The following is a 15,116-nucleotide window of genomic DNA, read 5'->3' on the forward strand; positions in this document are numbered from 1 at the left end:
CTCATTTCAGGCTATGCAGCAGGAAAAGACAGCATGGGCTTCTGCACCGAGTTGGCCCACCTGACCTTTCATTCTTCTCTTGCTCTTTGTCAGCAAGGAGAAGAAAAAGAAGCTCTCCCTCAAGCTGGAGTCACAGGGGTGATGTATGAATGACTTCCTGAGTGCTGGCTCCAGTCCTCTGCTCTGCCAGCTGACCTATCGAGGGGCTTCCACCACATTCTCTAGATTTGTCCATCGGTCTGTGCCAGAGTGAGCAACAACCAAGTAGGTGGAGTTTCTGTAGTGTAGTGGTTATCACATTTGCCTAACATGCAAAAGGTCCCTGGTTCAAAACCAGGCAGAAACATGCTGGCTTCCTTTTCCCAGATCCCCTTGTTGTTCAGAAAGGCCACTCCTCCTATTGGCCTGTCCCTGGGATAACTACAACCCCTGCATGACAGAGGATGCTGACAGCAGTGGAGAAAGCACCTTGGTGTCAGGCTGGAGAACCTAGAGTAGTTAGGCCAGTCACCATTTGGAGGCTTGTGGCTTGGCCACCTCTGCTGTTGGAGGTTGGCCTATAGAGGCTGTCACTTCCTGCTGGGCTCCTTTGCATGACTGGCCAAAGGAGGAAGTGAGGCAGGAATGGGGCAATAGAGGAAAGTTGAGCTGAGGAAGGCAGGGAAGAAGCTGTGCAGCTAAGTGGGGTTAGTAGAGCACCACCCTTCATTCTGCAAAGCCTGGGGAGGTGCGGTTGGCTGCTGGGAGGTAGAATCCTGTGCCTGCCTCTTGGCTTCCCAGGGGTGGCTACTTGCAGCCCAGGAGAAGAAGGGGGGTTCTGGGTGAAAGGAAAACAAGCAAAGCTGAGTCCAAGTGGAGAATGGCTGCTCCTTTATGGCCAACCTGGGGGCATGACTGATGGTTTTAGAGGTGGAGGCTGGGCTGGCTGTGAGCAACTGGGATCCAGGAAACTCCCACCTGCCCTTCTGAGGGCTGAACCCATGGAGATGCAGTTGGCTGCTGGGAGACAGACCCCTGTGGCTGCCTCTTGGCATCCCAGGGATGGCTCCTTGCAGCCCAGGAGAAGCGGGGTTCTGGGGGGAAGGAAAAGCAGCAATGGTGAGGCTGAGTGGGCTCCTTTCTGGCCGAGATGGTGGGCTGTGGTGAGTCTGGGAGTTGCCTGTAAGCCATAAGTGGACGTAGTGCAGTGAAAACCGCTGCTCCATTCTGGCCGACCTGGGGGCACCATGGATGACTTGGGAGTGGGGGCAGGGCGCTGGCTGTGAGCAAATGGGATCCAGGAAGCCCAGCCTGCCCCTCCAGGGGCCGAGTCTTCTTCTTCTCTCCTGCCATGGGGAGCCCGGCCTTAAGCCTGCCCAGCATGTGCAGCAGCTCGAGCATTAAGCCTTCCTGTGTGCATAACCTAACTACGGTCTAGTGTAATAAGGTGTAAAGTTTAGATTGTGAATTTATCTTTAATTTCCATGGTAACTTACTTTGATCTTTTATTCCTACCACTTATAATCCTTAAAACTCCATCTTTCTGTAGTTAATAAATCTGTTTTATGCTGTACTTAAACTGGTGTATTTTGCTTGAAGTTCTTGGGAAATCTCAGCTCCATTACAAGGCTGGTTCACGTACTATTCACAGTGAGGGAGGGGTGGACCCTGCGTAATAAACTCACACTGATCAGGCTTCTGATTAAGGCAAGATGGTATGATCCAGGGGTGCAAGGCTGCAGAGCTGTGGGGGGGGGAGGGCGACTCTCTATCATTAGTGTTATGAATGGCTGCAGAAGCATTCATGTAATTCAGTTGGCTGTGTCCCTACCTACGGATGTCTGTGTAAGTGCAATATCTGCCAGAGATTCACAGCTTGTCTCAGCATCACAGTGTGAGAGGGAGCCCAGGCGGTGGGACACAGGGCTCAGGGGTCCCACCGTTCAGGTTCCATGCCGGAGATCCCATCACAGACTTTCAACAAGCACAGCGGACGTTCACTGAAACAGTGAGAGAGATGCCAAAATAGTGATCTCCAGTGCCTGCAGACATCAATCTATCAGGAATTCTGCGCACAGAGAGGAACCTGCTAGTGGAAAATGCCTTTGGAAAAGCCCCTTCATTCCCCAGCTGTGGTCGTACAGTGCTTAGTGCTCTGCGTTGTGGCCTCAGGAGCCATGGATGCAAGTTGAGTTACGATGACCTTTTCCTTGTCTCCACGTTTCTTAGGTGCCTTCTTCCAATACTTGTCAGAAAAAATGACCGGTTTCTTTTACAAGCATTTGCATTGCAAGGCAGAGGCAGTCTTCTCTGCTTCCTCAAAAGATTGACCAAAAAGTGGGAGGAGTGGACACATTTGGCAAGGCACCACTGGGTGCTGCATCTCTAACCTCCACTTCACCTGGCAAGTGCCTCTGGGACTTTTCTCGCAGCTGCTCCATTTTTCATCAGTGACAATCAAAAGGAAGACGACATGACATCTGTGTGTGGACATCCCCAGCGAATCACAAGGACGTGTGGTGCAGGCTTTTGTGTTGCAGCAATTGCAGTCAAAGCAACCACCATGCCAATGCCAGTCACAGCAGCCTTTTCATCAACTCCAGGCTTGTGATTTGATTCTTTCCAATGTTTCTCTCCAAAGAAGCCTTTTCCTTAGCAAGCAATGACTTGGATACCAAGGGAGGTCTCTTCTGTTTCCTAGAAAGACACAGAAAAATGTGAGCAGAGGAGACAAAACCCATAGAACAAGGCACCACTGGGAGTTGAACCCAGAATCTCCTGTTTACTAGACAGGTGCTTTAGCCAGCTAAGCCATGGTGCCTGCCTTGTGAAAGTACTTGCAACTGTTCCCTTTGATGGTCCAGGACAACACCTGCAAATTCCAAACTACAGACATTCCCCATTTCCCTCAAGACTTGCAAGGAAGAACTGGCAGGCCAAGCCAGGATCTCCTGGTTACTAGGAAGACACTTCAGCCAGCTCTTCCCAAAGATCACTATCTAGAGACCTTTAAACAGCCTCTGTAGATGTTCACTGACAAAGAGATGCCAAAATAGAGTTCTCCACTGCCTGCAGCCATCACACTACCAGGAGTTCTGTGCACAGAGAGGCCCCTGCTGGTGGAAAAGGCTTTGGTAGAGACTCTTCTGACACCAGCCTGTGCTCATATACTGTTTAGCACTTTGTGTTGTGACTTCAGCATCCACAGATGCCAGTTGAGTTGGGGGACATTTTTCCTGTCTCCACATTTGTCTAATGGCTCCTTTCAACACTTGCCACCAAAAAGACTTGTTTCTTTTGCAAGCAATGTACAGCTAGGCAAAGGCAGTCTTCTCCATTTCCTCAGAAGATCACCAAGCTGTGGGGAGAGAAGACACATTCAGCCAAGCTGGATGCTGAATCTCCTCTTTATTCAGCAGGTGTCTGTGAAGGACATAAATCTCCACCGTGTAGAGGGCAAGAATAGGAGTTTATTACACACAGCACTGGCAGAGTGTCACCTTGCTTATTAGGCTCAGAGACACTGTTAATTGATTACAATAGAATATATAGATTTTCCATGGGTGGGGGAAAGTGACGGGGTAGGGAGTTCCAAACTCTGGGATAGGTTTTGCAGCAAGACATAATAAGCACAGTAGCCAAAGGTTAACAGGTTACATAATGTCTCCACCCATGGTCTCAAGTTAGCAAGTTAACATTTCATGAATACTTTGATAAAATGTTATTAGTATAAAATATCTATGCTGAATTCTGATTTGAGGTCCATAGGAAAGGAGCAACTCCTTTGATTGTCCTCCAGGTACATTCCTAGGGGTTAAAGCAAAGAAACAGTGAAAGTATATGGCAATAAAGATTGTTTTCTGTGTGTCTTAAGGCAAGGCATTGGTCCCTGGGAAGGGAGGTGGAAGGATGCCATATCTTATACTGACATCTGCCAACTTTTCATAAACTCAAGGTTGGATCTGTGGGAAGAACGTCTCCCTACAGAAGAGACTTACACAATAGGAACAGGGATTCTTTGTTCAATCTGCAACTCTGAATAAGACACAATTCTTTAGTTCTTAGCTCCAACACCTGGCAATTTGCTGACCAAGCCTATCTTAGCAAGCAAGGCTTTCTGTTTACCCAGCTTTCTTTTAGCTGGTCACTATTTGCTAGGCTTCTGGTCCCTTGATTATACTCTGGACTTTGGGTCTGGAAAAGAGCTGGCACAATCCATAGACCAGGTTGTTATATAAAATGCACATGAATTTTAACCCTTCACATACAGTAATGGCAAAGTTCTTGGTTCAGGCTTGTAGCAGTGATGGAATAAACTGCAGGTTCAAATCAAGTCTCTGGAGTCCATCCACAGCTGGGATGGGTCATTCAGTCCTTTGTACAGAGCTTCAGTTTGTAGCAAAGTCCCTTCAGAGGTACGAAGCAGGATTGAAGACAAGATGGAGACAAGGCATCAGCCTTTTACAGTCTCTTGCATGTGGTCTTTGCTTTCTTTGTCCCAAGGACACTCTATCCAGCACGTGGCATAGAAAAAAACCTTTCAGTTTTGTCCATAGGCAGGTCCCTGCATACCTTGCTGAGCCACAAGGTATATCTGCCTTCTCTCAGTGGGTTGATTGTAGAGCTGATGGTCCTTAATGGGCCATCAAGCAGGCTAGGCAGAACTGACACCAACTTGTCTGGCTGGGGTGTTCCTCGGAAGCATAGCACAAGTTTGAATACAGACAGCATAGAGCCAATATTCATAACATCAACTACAAAAATGATACACATCTAGAGATAGCATAATTATAATCAGCCAATCAGAACCTCTCCATAGACCCATTTCACGACAACCTTTCTATCATATTGGCTGCAAATATAGAACAGTGGTCACAATGGTGATCTATAAAGTTACAGATTATGTCAATAACATCACAGGAGGTGACACGGCATCAGTGAGACTGATATTGGAATACTGTCTCCAGTTTTGGTGTCCTCATTTGAAAAAGATACTGTGAAATTGGAGCTGGGGCAGCAAAAAGCCACCAAAATATTCTGAGGACTGGAGAAAAATGCCTTCTAGTGAGCTATTGAAAGAGCTCCACCTGTTTAGCTTATCAAAAGAAGATTGAAAGGTGACTTCACTGAAGTGTTGAAGTGCCTTAATGGAGAGAAAAGATTGGGTATTAAAGGGCTCTTGAATGGAGCAGAGAAAGACATAACAAGACCCAATGATTGGAAGGTGAAAAGAGACAAATTCATGTTACAACTAAGCCCCAAATAGTCAACAGCGAGGATGATTCACCATAGGAACAAGCTACCAAGGAAAGTGGTGGATTCTCCATTCCCTGATGTCATTCAATGAAGACTAGATGCCTTTCCCCCAAAAGTAGCTATTGTGTCATGCAGGAGGCCTGTGATATGCAGGGGGTCAGATTAGATGCTCTAATGGTCTCTTCTGGCCATAAAGTCGACTAATTTCTGAAACACTGAGTGTAGCATTGGGAGCAGCGTCTGAAGTTTTACTGTCTAGCCAGCTTGCTGCCTAGAACGAACACTCCTTGAGTGGGGTGACCACAGGGAGTAGCTCAAACCTCCAAAGGGCCTAGCCAGGGGCAGGATATTGGCACAGCAAGGGAGGGGTGTGGCAGTGACATCACAAAGGCGTTTTGCAGGACCTCAGACTATTGGTCTAAGGTGATGGGGGGTGGTGACCTCATAGAGAGATGCTGACATCAGCCAGGCAGGACAGGGGCGAGGGGCCAGGGAAACCTCAGAGACCCCTGTGGCTTTGCTTCAGCAAGTCTCCTTCCCCAGGTCTCTCCTTGAGGACTGACAGAGTATTTGGGTTCACGGACGTGAGCGCCAGGAGGAACCTCTTTCAAGTTTTCTCCTTCCCTTTTAGTGATTTTACTAGAAAACAGCCATCCCTGTTTAGAAGGTAAGAGGCTTCTGGAGGTTTGAAACCTGTTCAATCTGATCTATCTGGTGACAGGACACTTCCCTTCTCTGTACCTCAGGCTCCTCCCCATCTGTCCAATGGGAACAGGGACAATTCTCGAGCTCTGGGCGGTCGTGAGGCTAAGTGAGATAAGGGGCGTTAAAGCCCTCTGTGAAGGAGAAAGGGGAGTGTCACGGTGTTTTAGCACCAAGGAATTCTAAAGTTTGCTAAAATGTCTAGTCTGCGGAAACAAGAAATGGTCGGGGCCAAACTTTTTAACCACTGCCTTTTTTGAAGCCCACTCAAGGATGTGAGTCCCTGTCTTTTAGGTACCCGGGGTTCTTTGCCAGCAGGAGAGAAGAGGTTCCTGCCTCCGTTTTTGTGGCCTAAACAAACCAGGTGTTGTGCCCCAGTTCTCGTCTGAGATCCCTGAAAAAGAACATCTTCCCATCCATGAACAAGACAGGACCTGTCTTTCAAAGGGGAACAAAGAGACCCCTGGGACTTACAGACTAGCTAGCCTCACTTCCATAGCTCGAGAGATCCTGCAATACATTCTTAAACAATCCATTTGTCAGTAGCACCTACAGGATAATTTGGTTCTTAGGACTAGTGAGCATGGATTTGTCAAGAACAAATCATTCCAAACCAATCCTCTTTCCTTCTTTGGCAGGGTTCTGGGCCTGGTGGAGGTGGGTAAACAGTAGATGGGATCTAGCTTGGTGTTACTAAGGCTTTTGACACAGTCCCGTAGGACATTCTCACAAGCAAACGAGGGAAATGCAGTCCAGCTGCAATCAGTGTAATGTGGGTGCAGAGCTGGTTGAAAGCCCAGACTCCAGGAGCCCTTCTCCATGTTTGGCTGTCCAACGGAGAGGGTGTATCTAGTGGGTCCGGCAGAGATCAGTCCGCGGTCCAGTACTATTCAATATTTTCATGAATGATTTGGAAAATGGAGTGGAAAGCATGCTTCTAATATTTACAACTGACATCAAGCACTTTGGAGCGCAGGATTGGAATTCAAAACGCCCTTAACAAATTGGAGACTTGGTCTTCTTGTGTCAAATTCCATAGCTGGGCCCCTCTCTCTAGATTGGGCTGAAGTGAAACCCCAGAGCCAAACACTCCTCCTGGGCAGTGCGTTCTGACCTTGAATGGTCAGATGCTGCTTAGCACTGTCAGAGCAGCTTTTGCTGGGGGATTCTCCTAGCACTTTCCAATAGCGGGAAAGTATGAAATCCCCATTTGACGGCTGGGGACAGAGCCCTAGAGGGGGAGCAACTTGCCCAAAGTCCCCCAGGAAAAGGAAAACAACCAGCAGTGGAACCAATAGGAAGCCCAGCAATGGAACTCAGGAGTCCTGACTCCCAATCCCCTGGTCCAGTCACTGCAGCGGAGCACACTCCCTCTCAGAGGCAGGGGGAACAGCCATGAGGGCCTGCTTGTAATTGCCAGCTGTGGGAGGGAGTGTGCAGCAGTGGTTAGCGAAGGGGCCTGGAAAGAAGGACTGCTGGGTCCCATCCATACTTCTGATACTTGGCGTGACCCTGAGGCAGTAGCTTCCCCTTCCCAGGCCTGTTTCTCATCAGTAGGGTGGGGGTCGCAGTCCCGGGGCTTTGGGAGGCTCCAGGAAGGTGTGTAAAGTGCTAGGATGTCAGGATCCTGGAGGCGCTGTCACCCCCACACTAGGGAGGTGTTCTGCACGCCCTGCTGCTGGCTGAGTTTCTCCGTCCCTTGGCAATAAGACAGTCTAGAACCCCAACCAGGGTTATTCTATCTGCCACCCAAGATCCATAAACCTGGAAATCCTGGACGCCCCATCATCTCAGGCAATGGCAACCTGACAGCAGGATTGCCTGGCTATGTAGACTTCCTCCTCAGGCCCTACGCTACCAACACTCCCAGCTATCTTCGAGAGCCAGTGACTTCCTGAAGAAACTACAATCCATTGGTGACCCTGCAGAAAACACCATCCTGGCCACTATGGAGGTAGAAGCCCTCTACACCAACATTCCACACAAAGATGGACTACAAGCCATAAGGAACAGTATCCCCGATAATGTCACAGCAAACCGTGTGGCTGAACATTGTGACTTTGTCCTCACCCACAACTATTTCACATTTGGGGACAATGTAAACCTTCAAGTCAGCGGCACTGCTATGGGTACTCGCATGGCCCCACAGGATGCCAACATTTTTATGGCTGACTTAGAACAACGCTTCCTCAGCTCTCGTTCCCTAATGCCCCTACTCTACTTGTGCTAACTTATGACATCTTCATCATCTGGTCCCATGGAAAAGAAAACCCTTGAGGAATTCCACCGTGATTTCAACAATTTCCATCCCACCATCAGCCTCAGCCTGGACCAGTCCACACAACAGATCCACTTCCTGGACACTACAGTGCTAGTAAGCGATGGTCACATAAACACCACCCTATACTGGAAACCTACTGACCGCTATACTTACCTACATGCCTCCAGCTTTAACCCAGACCACACCACACCATCCATTGTCTACAGCCAAGCTCTAAAATATAACAGCATTTGCTCCAACCCCTCAGACAGAGACAAACACCTACAAGATCTCTATCAAGCGTTCTTACAACTATAATACCCACCTGCTGAAGTGAAGAAATAGATTGACAGTGCCAGAAGAGTACCCAGAAGTCACCTACTACAGGACAGGCCCAACAAAGCAAGTTACAGAATGCCACTAACCATCACTTTCAGCCCCCAACTAAATCCTCTCCAGCACATCATCAAGGATCTACAACCTATCCTGAAGGATGATCTCTCACTATCACAGATCTTGGGAGACAGGACAGTCCTTGCTTACAGACAGCCCCCCAACCTGAAGCAAATACTTACCAGCAACCACACAACACAAACACTAACCCAGGAACCTATCCTTGCAACAAAGCTCATTGTCAACTCTGTCCACATATCTATTCAGGGAACACCATCATAGAACCTAATCACATCAGCCACGCTATCAGAGGCTCATTCACCTGCACATCTCCCAATGTGATATATGCCATCATGTGCCAGCAATGCCCCTCTGCCATGTACACTGGCCAAACCAGACAGTCTCTACATAAAAGAATAAATGGACACAAATCAGACATGAAGAATTATAACATTCAAAAACCTGTCTGAGAACACTTCAATTTCCCTGGTCACTCATTTACAGACCTAAAAGTCGCAATATTCCAACAAAAAACCTTCAAAAACAGGCTCCCACGAGAGACTGCTGAATTGGAATTAATTTGCAAACTGGACACCATGAAATTAGGCTTGAATAAAGACTGGGAGTTGATGGGTCATTACACAAAGTAAAACTATTTCCCTATGTTTATTTGTCCCCCTACTGTTACTCACACCTTCCTGAAAACTGTTGGAAATGGGCCATCCTGATTATCACTACACAAGGTTTTTTTCTCCTGCTGATAATAGCTCACCTTAACTGATCACTCTTGTTATAGTGTGTATGGCAATACCCATTTTTTCATGTTCTGTGTGTGTGTGTGTGTGTGTGTGTGTGTATATATATATATATCCTCCTACTGTATTTTCTACTGCATGCATCTGATGAAGTGGGTTTTATCCCAGGAACGCTTACACTCAAATACATTTGTTAGTCTCTAAGGTTCCACAAGTACTCCTGTTCCTTTTGCAGATAAATTAATGGAGATTAAGTCCATGAATGGCTATTAGCTAGGATGTTTAAGGAATGGTATCCCTAGCCTCTGTTTGTCAGAGGGTGGAGATGGATGGCAGGAGAGAGATCACTTGATCATTGCCTGTTAGGTTCACTCCCTCTGGGGCACCTGGCATTGGTTGCTGTTGGCAGACAGGATACTGGGCTGGATGGACTTTTGGTCTGACCCAGTATGGCCACTCTTATGTTCTTATGAAGAGAGGGACAAAGCCCTCTGACAGAGTTTCTGTAGTGTAGTGGTTATCACATTTGCTTAACACGCAAAAGGTCCCTGGTTCAAAACCAAGCAGAAATATGATGGCTTAATTTTCCCAGCTCCTACTGGCCTGTCCCTGCTGTTGTAGGAGCAGCAGTGATTTCTGTGCTCAAAAGGTCTGTTATACTTCCCCTCCCTCCCACTTTTGTCCTCTCCCTCTCTGAATGCCTGTGAAGTGGCTTTCCCCCTCCCGCTCCCTCCTGGAATGCTTGTGGGATGAAGGGGCTGGTTGAAGAGCAGAAGAGCTCCCAGGTAGACAAGGTGTCTGGGACTCTAATTAGGCAGCACTCACACCCCCAGAGCATGGACACTGCCCAAGGTGCAGTGTGACCAACCAGATGCAGCCAAGTCATCTCTAGTCGCAGGCCATGAGGAGCAGGCCCTTAAAAGGGGAAGGGGCCCTGTGCTCAGGAGTCACTCACAAGCTTGTACCTCCAGTGAATGCCCTTCGCCCGGACCTCCTGGCCAGTGGTTCGCCACGTTGCATTTCATTGTGCCTCAGGAAGACTTACCTTCATCACACCGTCCATCACTGCGCTGTGGGACACTTACCTTGCAGAATCCTGACATCTCCAGTGCCGAGCCAGTCCTGGGAGCGTGAGTATGTGAGTGTGACACCCCATCCCCCTTCTTTTGAACTTAGCTATCAATATAATAAATGTGCTGCTTTCTGCCAAACTCTGGTGGGTCATTAGTCCTCCCTACGCTTACTAGTTGGCCCAATTTCAGGTAAAACCTGCAGTAACCCCAACCTCTGCATGACAGAGGGTGGTGAATGAGCTGAGAAAAAGCCTTAGCATCAGCAGGGGAAAGCTAGAAGATCTGGGCCAGTCACCTTTTGAAGCCTTGTGGCTTGGTCTCCTCTGCCCTGGGAGGCTGGCCTATGGCGGTCGGCTCTTCCTGCTGGCCTCCTCTGCGTGATTTTCCAAAGGAGGAAGTGAGGCAGGAATGGGGCAAAAGAGGAAAGTCGAGCTGAGGAAGGCAGGGCAGAAGCTAAGTGCCTCAGTGCGGCTAAGTGGGGTTAGTAGAGCACCACCCTTCGTTCTGCAAAGTCTGGGGAGGTGCGGCTGGCTGCTGGGAGGTAGAATCCTGTGCCTGCCTCTTGGCTTCCCAGGGGTGGCTACTTGCAGCCCAGGAGAAGAAGGATGGTTCTGGGTGAAAGGAAGACAAGCAAAGCTCTGGGAGGAGATTTGGGTGCGGGCTCTGTGCTGGGGGAGGGGGTTGGGGTAAAGAAGGGGTGGTGTTTATCCCAGGCACTGCAGCTCCCAAAGTGACCACACAACCCTCCAGCAGCAGCTCCTAGGTGGGTGGGGCCAGGGAGTCTCCATGTGCCGCTGCCTGCAGGCGCTGCCCCCAGAGCTCCCATTGGCTGCAGTTCCTGGCCAATGGGAGCTGTGGAGTTGGTACTCGGGGCAGAGGCAGCACATGGAGACACTCTCCCCGCCCCAGGGGATGCTGGGACATGCCGGCCACTTCTGGGAGTGTCACGGAGGGACGGAGGCAGAGTGGGCAGGGAGCCACCTCAGTGCTGCTGGTACATCTCTGCACACCCATGGGGGGAGGGGAGCAGAGGGCCTCCATGCACTGCCTGGGGTAGGGGCAGTGCACAGAGCTGCCTCCCCTCCAGGGTCTCTTACAGGAGTGGGTTGGTGGGGTCTTTTGGCCTGCAAGGTGCAGCAGGTCGGACTAGATGATCACACTGGTCCCTTCTGACCTTAAACGCTCTGAGTCTAAAAGGGAGAGGGAAGTAAAGGGAATTTTTTTAAGAAATAAACCAAACATTGTAATACCAGGATGACTCCAACAGCTCATTGTATAGTCCCGCCCCTTTCTTCCTCCACTGGGTGTTTAATGACCTGCTAGGATTTGGGACACTGATCCTCTCATTCCATCACTAAACTGATACAATGTGACTGAAATTAAACCAGTTCCCAGAGGAGAAAACCTCACATCACTGCATTGGCTGGGAATTGAACCCGGATCAAGTGCTTGGAAGGGAGCTATGCTCACCACTATACCACCAATGCATCTAGCAAAAGTTCTTCTCCTACATGCCACTTATGCTTGTCAAATGAGGCTAGACCAGCACTGAGGAGATTTTCTGCCTGATAAAATGTACTGGATTCTCATCACTAAAAAAGGAACACCTCCATCTTCACTTGGGTTTGAACCATCAGCCTTTCAATTAGCCACCAAAGTTGTTAATCACAGGCTATGTCTACACTACAGGATTATTCCAATTTTACAGATACTAGTTTTTGGAAACAGATTGTATAAAGTCGAGGACACAGGCCCACACTAAGCACATTAATTCGGCTGTGTGTGTCCATGTACCAAGGCTAGCATCAATTTCCAGAGCGTTGCACTGTGGGTAACTGTCCCATAGTTCCCGCAGTCTCCCCTGCCCATTGGAATTCTGGGTTGAGATCTCAATGCCTGATGGGGCAAAAACAGTGTCATGAGTGAGTCTGGGTAAATGTCATCACTCAATCCTCCCTCCATGAAAACAACGGCAGACAATCATTTTGCGCCCTTTTCCCTGGATTGCCCGGGCAGACGCCATAGCACAGCAACCATGGAGCCCGTTCAGCCTTTTTTCACTGTTACCGTATGTCTTTATGGTGCTGACAGACGTGGTACTGCAGTGCTACACAGCAGCATCCCCTTGCTTTTTGCAAGTTAGCAAAGATGGTTACCAGCCCTACTGTACCGTCTGCTGCTTTGCAAGTTGACAATGACAGTTACCAGTTATACTGTACCATCTGCTGCTGTCATGGGTGCTCCTGGCTGGCCTTGGTGGGGTCGGCCACGGGCTTATGGACAAAAATAGGAATGACTCCCCAGGTCATTCTCTTCTTTAAGTTTTGTCTAATGGAGAGTCAGTTCTGCCTAGACTATCAGGCAAGCCTACTAAAGAACCAGAGGGGCAAACGGCCGCTCCGGGTCAGAGCCCTAGAGATCCCGCAGAAATGATGAGCTGCATGCCATTCTAGGGGGTGCCCCTGCAACAACCCTACCCATTGCTTCCCTCCTCCCCTACCCCTCCTGGGCTACCATGGCAGTTATCCTCCCATTTGTGTGATGAAGTAATAAAGAATGCAGGAATTTGAAACAACACTGACATTATTGCTTCTGCAAGCAGGGATCAAAGGGGGGAGGGGAGCGCAGCCTCCAGCTGCTATGATATTCCAGGCAGGACTAAATCTCCATTAGACAAAGCTTAAAGAAGAGAATGAACCTGGGAGTCATTCCCATTTTTGCCCAGGCACCCCCGGCCAACCTCACCGAGGCCAGTCAGGAGCACTCACGGGACGACGATGATGGATACCTGTCCTACTGTACCATCTGCCGTCCGCAAGGGAAGGGAAGGGGATGCTGCTGTGTAGTGCTGCAGCACCACATCTGCCAGCAGCATCCAGTAGACATACAGTGACATTGAAAAAAGGTGAGAGAGGATTTTTTTTCCCTTTGCTTTCATGGGGGCAGGAGGCCGGGGAACGACATATACTCTGAACAACCCGCGACAATGTTTTTGACCCTTCAGGCTTTGGGAACTCAGCCAAGAATTCAAATGGTTTTTGGAGAGTGCGGGAACTGTGGGATAGCTACAGTTGTCAGTCGCCCCTCCCTCCATGAGCGTCCATTTCATTCTTTGACTTTCTGGTACACTTGTCTCAGTTCCTTAAGTTTCAGCACTGCGTTGAGTCCCTATTGTGGCCTCTGTCCATCATAGCCTTGGAGATTTTTTCAAATGTTTTGGCATTTCGTCTTTTGGAACGGAGTTCTGATAAAACAGATTCATCTCCCCATACAGAGATCAGCTTCAGTATCTCCCGAACAGTCCATGCTGGAGCTCTTTTTTGATTCTGGGACTGCATGGTCACCTGTGCTGATCAGCGCTCCACGCTGGGCAAACAGGAAATGAAATTCAAAAGTTCACGGGGCTTTTCCTGTCTACCTGGCCAGTGCATCCGAGTTCAGATTGCTGTCCAGAGCAGTCACAATGGTGCACTGTGGGATAGCGCCCAGAGACCAATACCGTCAAATTGCAGCCACACTAACCCTAATCTGACATGGCAATACTGATTTCAGCACTACTCGTCATCAAGGAGGAGTACAGATACCGGTATTAAGAGCCCTTTATATCAATATAAAGGGCTTCGTTGTGTGGACGGATGCAGGGTTAATGTGATTTAATGCTGCTAAATTGGATATAAACTCGTAGTGTTGACCAGGCCAGAGAGAGCAGCAGGTTTCCCCTATTGTTTCCTGCTTTTGTTTCCTTGACTAGTTTCTCCTCTGCACCAACTTGCTGTACTTGTTTGTGGGTCTCACTAGCTCAGTTGGTAAAACATCAGACTTTTAATTTGAGGGTTCAAGTCCCTGGTCAGATGATGAACTGCTCATTATATCTTAAAAATCTGTCTTTCTGGAGTCGTCTTTGATGTTTTTTCTCTTCAGGATTTTGCCTTTTCTAAGAAGGGCCTTTGTGTGTGAGGGATTGAAGGGGCAACTTCCTGACAGCCCCTCTGTCCTTGCAGGCTGGAGGAATAAAGGCCTCTGGGCATATAGCATGTTCCTCCCCTGCACGCACACACACAAAATATCCCTATGGAATTAGAATCACCTGCTGCCTTCCCCTGTTCTGCTGGATCCCCAAATGAGGATACTCTTCAGCCTAAACCCATGTCCCCTCTTTGCCCAGTGCCCCTCAGTCCCAACCCTCAGTCCCTCCTATGCTCACTGCTCCTCACGCCCAACCAGAGCCTGCTCCTCTTCACCCTACTCCGCTGTCCCAACCCACAGCCCCCTCCTATTCCCAGTGCCCCTCAATCTCAACCCACAGCTCCCTCCTTCCCCCCAGCAGCAGGTGCTTCAGACCCCCTCAGGAAGATTTTCTTGCAAGGTTTCGTGTATGAGTCTTCATGTGGATTTTACAGTATGTTGGAAATATGTTAGGTTGCTTGCCAAAATGATCACTTTTGGCTGGTGTTGGATTCCTAGTCTCCTTGTTATTGGGACAGGAGAAATAAAGGGTTGTTGTCCTTGTTGTGTGAATCGAGGGCACTAGAACTGTGCTTGGCAGACCCCGATGGAGGGACTCACCCTCAATTCAATAGCACTTGCTAGGCAGGGGACATTGGTTCCAAAGCCAAGTGGGCTGGGGCCTGAGTCCTCATGCTAAAATTTATGTGTTAGACTAACTTTAGGACAGGGTGGCTGTGGAGGGGTGAGTGA

The 15,116-nt window shown here is 48.9% G+C and overlaps 3 non-coding genes across 3 annotated transcripts; 2 read left to right on the forward strand and 1 right to left on the reverse strand.

Annotated features, from left to right (window-relative positions):
* The first annotated feature begins 273 nt into the window (after positions 1 to 273).
* Positions 274 to 346, forward strand: TRNAV-AAC. Its single transcript has one exon. It is a non-coding gene; the product is annotated as a tRNA-Val (tRNA).
* Positions 347 to 2,726: 2,380 nt separating this feature from the next.
* On the reverse strand, positions 2,727 to 2,800 carry TRNAT-AGU. The gene has a single exon. It is a non-coding gene; the product is annotated as a tRNA-Thr (tRNA).
* A 7,044-nt stretch (positions 2,801 to 9,844) lies between these two features.
* On the forward strand, positions 9,845 to 9,917 carry TRNAV-AAC. The gene has a single exon. It is a non-coding gene; the product is annotated as a tRNA-Val (tRNA).
* The last annotated feature ends 5,199 nt before the right edge of the window (positions 9,918 to 15,116 follow it).

The sequence above is a fragment of the Gopherus evgoodei genome, unplaced genomic scaffold (genome assembly GCF_007399415.2).
Source record: "Gopherus evgoodei ecotype Sinaloan lineage unplaced genomic scaffold, rGopEvg1_v1.p scaffold_244_arrow_ctg1, whole genome shotgun sequence".
NCBI classification, from domain to species: domain Eukaryota; kingdom Metazoa; phylum Chordata; order Testudines; family Testudinidae; genus Gopherus; species Gopherus evgoodei.